Below are 11,393 nucleotides of genomic sequence, written 5' to 3' on the forward strand. Positions count from 1 at the left end.
AAGAAAGAAAGAAAGAAAGAAAGAAAGAAAGAAAGAAAGAAAGAAAGAAAAAGAAAAAGAAAGAAAGAAGTTCCTTAGAAAAGGAAAGCAAAATAAGAAAAATTAGAAGTGTGGGGTGGTTTTGTAATTTCAAATTAAATCATATCTATATCATGTGTTTCATGCAGCTTTTTATCTTTTTTTTTTTTTAAGAGAGAGTGTGCACATGAGCAGGTGGAGAGGGGTGGAGGGAGAAGGAGAGAGAGACTCTCAAGCAAGCTCCACACTCAGCGCTCAACGCAGAGCCCCATGCAGGGCTGGATCGCACAACCCTGAAATCATGACTTGAGCTGAAACCAAGAATCAACTGCTTAACTGACTGACCCACCCACGCGCCCCTCATGCAGCTTTTTATTTTTTTATTTTTTTATTTTTTTTTATTTTTTTTTTTTAAAGATTTTATTTATTTATTTGAGAGAGCGAGAGTGAGAGAGAGCAAGCACATGAGAGGGGGTAGGGTCAGAGGGAGAAGCAGACTCCCCGCCGAGCAGGGAGCCCGATGTGGGACTCGATCCCGGGACTCCAGGATCATGACCTGAGCCGAAGGCAGTCGCTTAACCAACTGAGCCACCCAGGCGCCCTCATGCAGCTTTTTAAAAATGAGATATGTGTATAGAGTAGACATAGAAAAATCTCTAAGACAAGTTAAGAGGGGGATAAAGCAAGTTACAGAACACTATGAACTCATTTAAAAAAGTACGTGTGTGTGTGTGTGTGTCCATGTGTGCCCAGAAACAATTGAAAAGACACACACCAAAACATGCTTCTGCACATCTCCCATCTCCCCACCACCCAAACTGTGGCAGACACAGTAGGTAGGTCACTTCATCCCCGGTGGGTTTTTCCAAGCCCTGCTCTCATTGAGAGTGACCCTGTGAGGGTCCACACTTTCTACAGGGGTCCCTGCTTCAGTTCTCCCCCTCACCCACTGAGTTTGTAGTCCTCTTCCTCTTCTTCCCATGTTCTAAATATTTTGTAGAGAGGGAAGACTTTTTGGGGTGTCGGATCTACCATCCTGCCAGAAATGGAAGTGATCCGTAGAACTTTTTAGAAAGGTATATAAAGCTGACATTAAAGTGAAAAACACCAATTAGATTTGTTCATTCTATAGCTGTTCTTGAAAGGGATACATTGACAACTGGATGCCACATCACAGGGAAAGAATTCTTCGCCTAGCAAAATGTGAGGAGAAACCCTCAGGAAAACTGGCAGAGCCCTTCAGCATGGATAACGTTGTCAGGAAAAACATGCCAAAAACCCTGCAATCACATCTGAGTCATTCGCTGTTCTAGAAATTAGCACATAGTTGGAATGATAACCTATGTTTCATTAACTCTAAAACAAAATAATTTATATGCATAATTTTTAGTTTCTTTTTTTCAACCTATCAATAATTACTTTATTTTTTACATTTTTATTTTAATTCCAGTATGATTAACATGCAGTGTTACATTAGTTTTGAGGTGTCCAATATAGTGATTTGAGGATTCTATACAGTCCTCAGTGCTCACCAAGATATTTCCTCCATCCCCCCCACCCGCCTCCCCTCTGGTAACCACCAGTTTGTGCTCTAGAGTTGAGTCTGTTTCTTGGTTTGTCTCTCTTTTCCTTTGCTTGTTTTGTTTCTTCTTCTTCTTTGTTTTTAGTTTCCTTTTTAAAGATAAGGTTGGAATCATACTTGTTACTAAATTATTTGCTGTGACACTTCAGTTCCTTTTTAACTAGATTCACTTCAAGTTATCTGCCCTCTGTGCTAATTACTCCTGGATAATGAAGACTCTAGTATTCCAGTTTCAAATGCGAGATATTGAGACTCGAAGAAGTCCAGTACTTTGCCCAAGGTCCCCCAAATAGTGATGTAGAGCAGGCTCTGACCATTCTGTGGGGCAGCCAGCGAGGGAGGGGCCTGTACCCGGGGTCTCACTCTGGCCCACCTCTCCCTTGGCCTGCTTCCTGCTTGCTTCGCAGTCCTCCCTCCCCTATCTGGGTCTCCTGAAATGTTTGGTCCCAGGAAAGGGGGATCCAATTTTAGGTTTGCTCTCCTGGCTTCCAGCTTGAGGGTAGAAACTCTCCATTTCTCTCATAGGCCCCACCCGTCACAGCTCCAGGTGACAGACCCATGGGCTGGTGGCCTGATTCACATGAGCCAGTCTCCTTCTGAGCCCAGAGCTGACAGATGAGGGGTGTTGAAGGTCATGTCTCATACCCTGTTCCCGAGATATCATCGCGATTAGCTTGGGGTTGGAAAGTTGACCCTGCTGGCTGGGTGCCTGCGTCAGTGGGAGGGCTGAGTCCCCGATGGCTACCGTGGCAGCTCTGTTCCCTTAATCATTCCCTGTCTATGGGGCCATCACCCGGGCTCCTGCCACAGACCTATTGCATGTTCAGTAAGTAATTTATAATACGCAGTGACTGGTGACTTCTTATCCTTGTTGACGTAGTTTATAACATACTCGTGACCATATTATACAAGGTATGTTATTTCCAGATTATCTGTTTCCTTAATGTGCCGATTGTGTATTCTGCCCTTCCAGGTGCCTAGACTTTCTGAACACACAGAGGCCAGGCAACACACAGCGTTAGGATCAAGTCCCAGTTTTCACGGACCAGGTGTACACATGGGGCCAAATAACCAATAACTAGGTGGATCCAATTGCTAGGGACTCAAACACGGTCTTTTTTCAAAGATTTATTTATTTATTTATTTTAGGGAGAGAGCGCGAGCAGGGGGAGGAGCAGACTCCCCATTGAGCGCAGAGCCCAATGCCTGGGGGGGGCTCCATCCCAGGACCCTGAGATCCTGACCTGAGCCGAAATCAAGAGCCAGACACTTAACTGACTGAGCCACCCTGGCGTCCCTCTAACACTGTCTTAAATCAGATTTCATCCATCCAAAAATCATTAGTTGTCTGTCTTATCCTTATAGATCCTCCAGAAAACAGGTTATTTAACCTCTTTCTCTGCAGTCGAGGATTTTTTCCCCCCATGTAACTAACCTGAACTCTTCTGTAGCTTAAAGCCGGTGGAGAACAGAATAGGTGGAAAATATCTGGCAAATTAAAAAATCGAAGAGCCCTACACGTGTTAAGTAATAGTTACCAAATTACCTTTTAGCCATTTTATTCTTCACCAGAACATGTTATTCTAAGTTTGATGATGATGATGATGATAATGATTTATACTTCCTTACTTCTTTCTGTCTGTTTCTTCAGTCTGGTCCTGCCCATTTCTCCTCTTTCCTGTTTGATTCTCTTCCCCTCCTTAAACTCCCAGTGCCTTCCTAGAGCTTCCAGAATAGAATCCAGACTTGTTGGAGTACCTTATGAGGCCCTTCCTGGTTTGTGGATTACTTCTGGCTCCCATCCTCCCCCCTCTCACCAGGCTCGCCCTGCCCCAGTGCTGCCAGACTCCAATAAACCTGTTCCCACCTCAGGACTGTGTGTTCACAGTGTGTAGCAGTTGGAACTGAATCAGGAAAAGAGAAGCCACTCTAGCAATTGTTTTAAAGGTCAAAGATTTCATTGAGACCCTGATGCATAACAATGAAAGGGCTGGAAGGGGACAGGTGCTTTTAGCCTCGCAGCCAGAGCTGAGCACCAGAGAATGGTGTGTGCGTGTGTGCGTGCGTGTGTGTGTGTGTGTCAGAAACCACTGCTGATGGGCACACCCACCAGGTATGCAAGGGCACGTGTAACGCCAAAGCTCCCATCTGCCAAGGCCCACACATTCCACTGCAGTGAGAGGAAGAGTGGCCTCATCTGCCTGCAGAACATGGGTCCCAGCGGCTACCCTTGTGTGTATGGGGTGGGGGGTGCATGGTGGAGTGAGAGTGGAAAGACCAACAGACAGAGCTGCTCCTGCTGCTTCAACCCTCCAGTCCCTCTTCTTCCAGAGGCTCTCTGTTGTCATCAAGATCTGCTCTTTCCAAGGATCCTAACCACTCCTCTACAGGATCCTCTTGCTCATGTGACCTTCCTTCTCTTGGCACTTCTTAGCACCTGAGATCCCTTATTGGTTTACTTTTCTATTGTCTATCTTCCCTCACTGTAATACGATTGTGGTGAGAGCAAACAGCTCTCAGCTGTAGACCCTGCACTCAGAGCTGCAGACCCCGCACTCAACAGTAATATCATTTTGGGAATGTTGGCGAGGTCCGGAGCCCACAGCCAAGAAAGAATTCTTGAGACGACTTTGGGGCAAAAAGGTGATTTCATGAAAGCACGGGGACAGGACCTGTGGTCAGAAAGAGCGGCTGCCCCAGGGTTGTGAGGGATGACTGATTACATACTTGGGAGTTGGGGGAAGTAAGGAAAAAGGGAGGTGTCCAAAAGGGCTTTGATGTGCTAAAGAAGACTCCCAGGATCCTGGAGGCCTGGCTGTGCCAAGCTAAGGTTTTTCCTTCTAGCAACGTGTTAACATTAAGACAGTTGGGAGCTTCCTGGAGGAATGTTATACTCTGCCTGCCTCAAGTATTTGTCAATGGGCTGCAGGTTATAAGGAAATTTAATTTTATCTGCATTTCCTTTTATCTTTGTTTCCTACATCACTATGGATGGGTGGGTGATGTTCAGGCTCCAGGAAATGGAGTCTCTGGGTCTATCAATAACCTAACTTCCAGAGACCCAAAGAATGCTTTTTTCTTGTTAATCACTAAGACATTTGTGAACTGATGGAGACTCCTGGCCTGCAGGACTGGGATCTCTACTAGTTAACCATTTGTTTTTCCTTCCGTTAATTTTAGAGCAGCCAGGAGTGCCTGAGAAATGTGTCAGCTTGTGCTTTGTCCTCAGCTGGTCTTCTGCTCCCTCATCAACAGGGACCCTGCATTCACATGTAGACTCTGCACTCAGTGTAAATCCTACACTCAGTGTAGACTCTACACTCAGAGCTGGAGACCCTGAACTCACAGGGGAAACCCTGCACTCACAACAGTGAATGGCACACAGTAAAAACAGAATAAACATTGTCTTTCCTCATCCCACCCTTCACTCCCAACCAAATATAGAAGGAGAGTTTTCTCTGAATTCTATAGGCGATAAAAATAATTATAAGTGACTTTACAAATATGAGGAAAGCACCGTGGACCCACTGTGAGAGGAGCATGGGTTTTGAGTCCTTCCCTCTTATGGGACTCCTTCGTTCTCAGGAGTCCTTTGGATGGTTGCTCACATGTGAAACTGTTGCATGTGCTTTGGTGGTGGTGAGCGTCCCATAGGACCACCCTTTCAGGTCTGTGGGCGTGCATCCCTCAGAGAGACGAGCACTGTAAATTCTGGCTGGCACAGAGATGAAGAACCTGGCTCTGGAGTCAGGTGGCCCGAGTTGGAAGCTGGGCGCTGCATGTTCTTGTTTATGGAGCTTGACCTGACCTCAGCCCCTCTGTCTGATGCCGCCCCCTAAGGCACATGAGCGCTCAGAAGGTGTCATCTAGTACTCTTGTTACTCTTTCTCCTTATGTAAAGTAAGGGTCAGCAAATGACAGTTCATGGTCAAGTCTGTTGTTGGCCTGGTTTTGTACTGTGCCCAAGCTCAGAATGGTTTTTACATTGCAAAAGGGTTGTAAAAATAAGAAAGAAAAAATAAGAAGATGGGGCAGGGACAGTAGGTGGCCACAAAGCCTGACTGATCTACCACCTGACCCTTTGCAGAAAAAGTTGGTGACCCTCCCTGTTCAAAGGCATAACTTCCTTTTGGCTTCCTTTACTTAATTGACTAGAATGAAATTTTTTTCTTAACTAAGAAAATACTACTATTCTGGGAAATTTTCCAAAAAACTGATAAAAACAAGGGTGCACAGGCCAGTGGGCCTCACTGCAGAGATGTTGGCTGTATTGGTCTCTATCCCAGCTGAGGATTTATTCCCACCCACATGTGACTAGGAATGCACAGATTAGCTATAAATGTGCCTTAATGGCACGTCTTTGGAAACATTGAGTGGATTACCAGCTAACAATTGATCTTGGGGAATTTCCAAGGTGATACTTCTGGCTTTTCTTACCAGCCTTGGGCCAACTCATTCTGAGAAAAGAGGAGAACCGAATGTAGGCCGCCTGCCTGTCAACTTCCCCTCCCCCCTGCACTGCCTCTGCATCTCCCCTTGCCTGTCCTCTCACTTCCTTCTTGCGCTTGGCTTCCTCCTGGAATCTGAGTGCAGACACTGGCAGGTGGGGGTTTGGGTGTGGTGGATATCCCTCACGCGATTCTATCTCGAACCTGTCTGCTGCTCCTACAGACAGTTCTCTGGTTACTTGAAAGAGAAATTTGTCATGAACTCACGTTCAACAGGAGTTGAGTTTCGCAAGGACAAATGTTTCGCATAGACAGGTGCAGCCGTTCATAGAGCCCTGGGTAAGCACAATGTTTTATTGTTGATGCTAACTCTGTTCTTCCCAAAGGTTTTTCCAGTCACTCCATTGGGCCCACAGCACCCATTCACTGCCCACCTTTGCTCATGCTTCTGGGCTTGCTCGGAAAAATCCAGTTGTTGTTGTTACTTCTTACCACTGTATTTGGTAGAACGTTTTATTTCTCCCATAAACATTCACAGGCAGAGTCCTTAAGATATTCAACAGCCCCGAGGTCCTTTGACTTCCTGGGTTCCACCTTCCTTGGAAGGCAGTGGTAGTTATGAAGAACCAAAGATATATTTTGGTTACAGTGGTGAGGGGTGCTCTGAAGGAGAAACATATAGCAGAAGGATCTTACCCTAGCTTATGGGCCAGGGGAGGGGTCCCTGGAGAAAATAGCTGAGGGCTGATGTCTGACCAGGAGCTGGCCACAAACATGGGGGGACGAGAGCATGCCAGGGAAAGGCAAGAACAGGTTTGTAGGGTCTGAGGTAGGAAGGTTCTGGACTTTGAGGAACTGAAAGAAAGCTAGAGCGCATGGGCTGTGGCCGAAGGAAGGGGGAATGGCCTGCATTGAGGAGAGCGTTTCAGGACCTGTGGAATTCTGGACTCTCTCCTGAGAGCAGGGCGTATGCTCTAAGCAGGACAGGGGGAGTCCGCTGGCCAAAGTGTGGAGAATGGCGTGGAAAGGGATGAAGATGGAGATGGGGAGACAGTGAGGGAGCTGTTGTGCAGGCAGAGAGCCGGAAGGACCGCCGTGACAACCTGCTGTGGGAAGAAGTCAATGGGTTGCCATTTTCTTAGAAGGGACTTAAAGGTTGATGAGGGAGGGGCGTGATCAAGAACGGCTCTGGGTTCGGAGTGACCTGGTGTGGGAGGAGCAGTTTTGCTGTTGGGTGGCTGGGGGTGAACACAAGATTGGGGGTCACTCACGAGGGACTGGAAATACCTGTGATGGTGTCATGGAGATGCCACGTAGGCTGTGGGATGAACGTGCCTGAGACCCAGAAAAGGACCGGGGCAGGGAAGCCCCAACAGGAGCTACAGAGGGAGAGGCAGAGCTGTGGTAGGAAAGCCAGGAAAGGTGCCAAGAAAAGAGAATGTTTCTGGAGAGAATGAGCAACTTCCGAGAGGGCGGATCCTACAAAGAGCTCGAGGATGAGGAGAACCAGACATGGTGCCCTGGATTTAGCAATATGAGGACTGGCACGAACCTTCTGGATGGTGTGATGGGCTCGATTAAAACAGGCTGAAGGACTGGCTCGAGCGGTGGTGTGTGTGTGTGTGTGTGTGTGTATGTGTGTGTGTGTACATTTAGACTTCTCTTAGATTCTCCACCCAGAAGAGATCCCTCTCCAGCCTCAGGAAAAGGAAGATGTCTCCAGGAATCACTTTGCCGGGCTAACCAACCTACTTACCTAATCAACCCAGTTGGGCGTCGGACACCTTAGAAACTAGCCTGGAGGTAACTGAGTTGTTGTTATGTTTCTAATCTTGTCTCTTTTACAGGAGAAAACTGTGACCCCGGGAGCCCTGCCGTTTACCTGTAGCTTCAATTCACTTTAAAGAGAAGTCAGAAAAAAATGTACCAGAAGAATTTAGCTCAGAGCAAGTCCCAGTCCTCCCCGCCAGTTACACAGATGGGATCAGTGCTGCCCCCTGCAGGCTCTCGAGGCAAAGGTCAGACTTACACGGCTAAGGGGCCAGTGTCCTCTGGTCAGTGAGTTTGGGATAAGAAATAAGAAGAGAGAGAGGCCTTTTGTCACAGACATAACAAGGACAGACATAGGAAGTGTGCTTAAAGGGATATCAGAGAAGTGCCATCCCCGCATCTCCCTCATCTGCTGGTCAGTAACAAGGCCCGTGAGCTTTCTTCCTCCGAGCTAAGGGATTGTGCCCCATTAAAAACAGGGTGTACCTCAAAGCACAAAGTGGGGGAGGTGTCAGTGGGGGCAGGGAGGAGGCAGAGTACTGATGGAATGGGGATTCAGAAGGGGACAGAGGAAAGACAAGCTTGACTTCTCGAATTTGCTGAGTAGTGACCAAAGTGGGGTTTGAAAGGCGTAGTCTGAGCACTCACGCTCTTTTGTCAATAAGGTATTTTATCGGGGCTGCTTCACAAAGACGTTCGGGTTGTGCACTGCACACCCTCGGAGGCATTGTTTACATAGCATCCGGGGCCTCCCACAGAGGTCCTAATTGCAGTTTTTGCACCTGTATGAGGGGCATCCGTAAAAAGCATGCTCCTTCAATGCCAAGTGTGGCTTTATTCTTTATTTGTAGTATGTAACCCAGGACAACACATACTTGAGTGTTCAGAAGATGGTTTTTATAATGTCAATGGTGAAAGTGTCTTTGTTCTAGTCTCTTAAAAACAAAAACAGAAACAAAAAAACAATAGAACAGAGGTTTCCATCCACCGGTCTCATCCAGGGCCATGCTTGGGCCAGTGAATATGAGAATTTTAGATTCAGGTGCTTGTCAGTCTGTGCCAGAAACCCACCTTGCACCTGCTTAACGGGATGGAGAGCAGGGGATGCGTCAGGGTTAGAGACCCAAGGTCCCTCTCCCTCCACGAGAAGGCACGTGAGCAAGACAAGCAGTCTTACGTTGACACTAAAAGCGCAACCCAGTCCATGGGTTTATTTCTGCATATGTGTGTGTGTGTGTGCCTGTACAAACAACACAAAAAAGGACATGAAAGGGGATTCAAAAGGCAAAGCCTTGAACATGAAAAAGCTCGTGGTACATCCTCATGCTTCTACTTCATAGGCCAAGTTTCAGTTTATGGAAAATGTCCAACTCCGTTTCAAAGTAGAATCCTCTATTTATGGGCTCTTGACTTTGGATTCCGACAGGGCTGATTTTATTTGATTTTCAAAGCTCTGGGTTGGGTAGTTAGTACCATCTTCACAACATGCTGGATTATTCTGGGCAAACTGGCATGTTTGTTCTCCCTCCCCACGAATGCGGAGATCCTTGGGCCTGAGCTGTAGACTTCATTCTGCGGCGCGTTAGCAGATGTGGAGAATCATGCTGTCAAGTGTGCGGTAGACACTAGGGGGCGGTGTGTGCTCAAACGTCAACCTGGGCAGGGGAAAAGGACTCAACCTCCTCCTGGAATTGTTGGCTAACTCCCAGAGCTAAAAGGGATTAATAAAACATGTTTGGGAGGGGCAACCTTGGCCCCGAAGCCTAGTCAAAGAGGCTGGATGTAAAGTCAGACTGTGCAGGCAGCCTATCAAGAGCTGGGAAGAATTCTTGTCCTTGAGTTCAGGACCAACCGTAGGCAGTTTGTAGTGCAATCCAGCCTCAGGATGACTGTAGTCAAGACTTGTCCTCTGTTGGGACATTCAGAAACGGCAGACTTGAAGACTGCAGAGCATCAGCAGCTGTGTTGATCACTGTTCACAAACACTTTATTCTGGGAAAGCCCCTCATGCATTCGAGGAAAATGCACTGTATGTTTGCTCTGTGCCCGACGTGAGTCTAGGGGCTCGGATGCAGCCCTGGGTCAGAGGGCCCAAGTGCCTGCCCTCCTGAAGCTTATTTTCTCACAGGAGGGCAGGATGAATAAATGAGGACAACAATCAATAAGCTCAGGCTCGCATTTCCACCTATCTATCAGCTTCTTTCCTCTCCCAGCCAGGCCTCACCAGCACAATCCTACATTATCTATTCTTATTCTGAGAGAATGCAAGTCACACATTCGACTCTCCAATCATGGCTGCAGGCCACATTTTTAGAGATACCATCTGGTCCCAGTGGCTCTGACTGCCTAGTGGAAAGTGGCGATTGCAACAACCTTTTACCAAGTGAAAGGGGATATGGGAAATGCGTGTGGTCTTGGCCCTAGAGATGATTTCTGGCTTAGCCTGCTTGCACTTCATGGATTTGGGGGTTTATTCCACAAAAGGAACAATGCATGCTCCTCTTCGCCGAACCTTCCCTAATCTCTTTAGCCAGAGGCCAACTCCGACCCCTCTACATCCCACACGACATGGCGCTTCTGTGGGAGACCACGGCTCCCTCAGATGCCTGCCCGTAGTACCTCGTTTTAGCTCCTTGCCAGCTTTTCCCGTCTTCTAGAAGCTGCCGTGCCGTTAGCTATTTAAAAAAAATCAGGATTTGAGGAAAGACGGAACAGAAGGGCTGATTGTGTTACGTACACTACAGCCCGGCTCCCCACACAACACACGTCTCGCCCATTAGGCGGCAACACTCACGAACCCTCCCCAGAAAAGACTTTTTTTTTTTTTAATCCTACAGTGAATGATGTAATGAAAAACTCTGGATCCAGCCCCTTGTTATCCCTTTAGCTTCAGGGCAGCATGTTCAAATTTGAAGCCTATCATTGGCTGCGTGTGGCTCACCTTCCAAAAAAGCTCAAAGGGCACCACAGAAAGAGCTCCTTGGCTATGACCTAATCCATAAACCTTGGCACCGTTCTGTTAAACAGCCTGATGGGAGCACCCCTCCCTGCCCCCCCATGTGTCCAACGGGCTGTTTGGCCGCTAATCCCTTCCTATAACCTCGGTTGCGTAGCTGGATCTCGCAATTTCCTGGCACAGAGGCCTTCACAGGTCATTGCCAGGGCGCGGGGAACCATCGTGCAGTAAAAACTGCACCCAGTCAGCAACAGGTGCCGAACCCCACGTGGGGCTCTTGACTTTCATGTCAGTTCAGAAGAAATGAGAAAGGCTCCACAGTGAGTTGAATGAGGCTGGCAAGTGGATGCCATGACTGAAAAGGACACTGATTGGCTGAATAGATTGACAGTAAGAAGGCAGATATAATTCCAAACACATTTCACATCATGCTCTAACTCAGTTTTGGTGAAAAGTCCAGATTCTGTCAGACGCACATGTCTTCGTCTGTCAGCGCCTCGGCTCTTGCCAGGACTCTTCCTTCTCTCCGTCAGGCAGAATTTTCAGACCTTGTCTTTCCTGTCAGGAAAAGTTCAAATCATCATTTTCCTCAGGGCTTGAGAGAATTTCTGACTTGAGA

This window comes from Neomonachus schauinslandi, chromosome 3 (assembly GCF_002201575.2).
Source record: "Neomonachus schauinslandi chromosome 3, ASM220157v2, whole genome shotgun sequence".
NCBI lineage: Eukaryota > Metazoa > Chordata > Mammalia > Carnivora > Phocidae > Neomonachus > Neomonachus schauinslandi.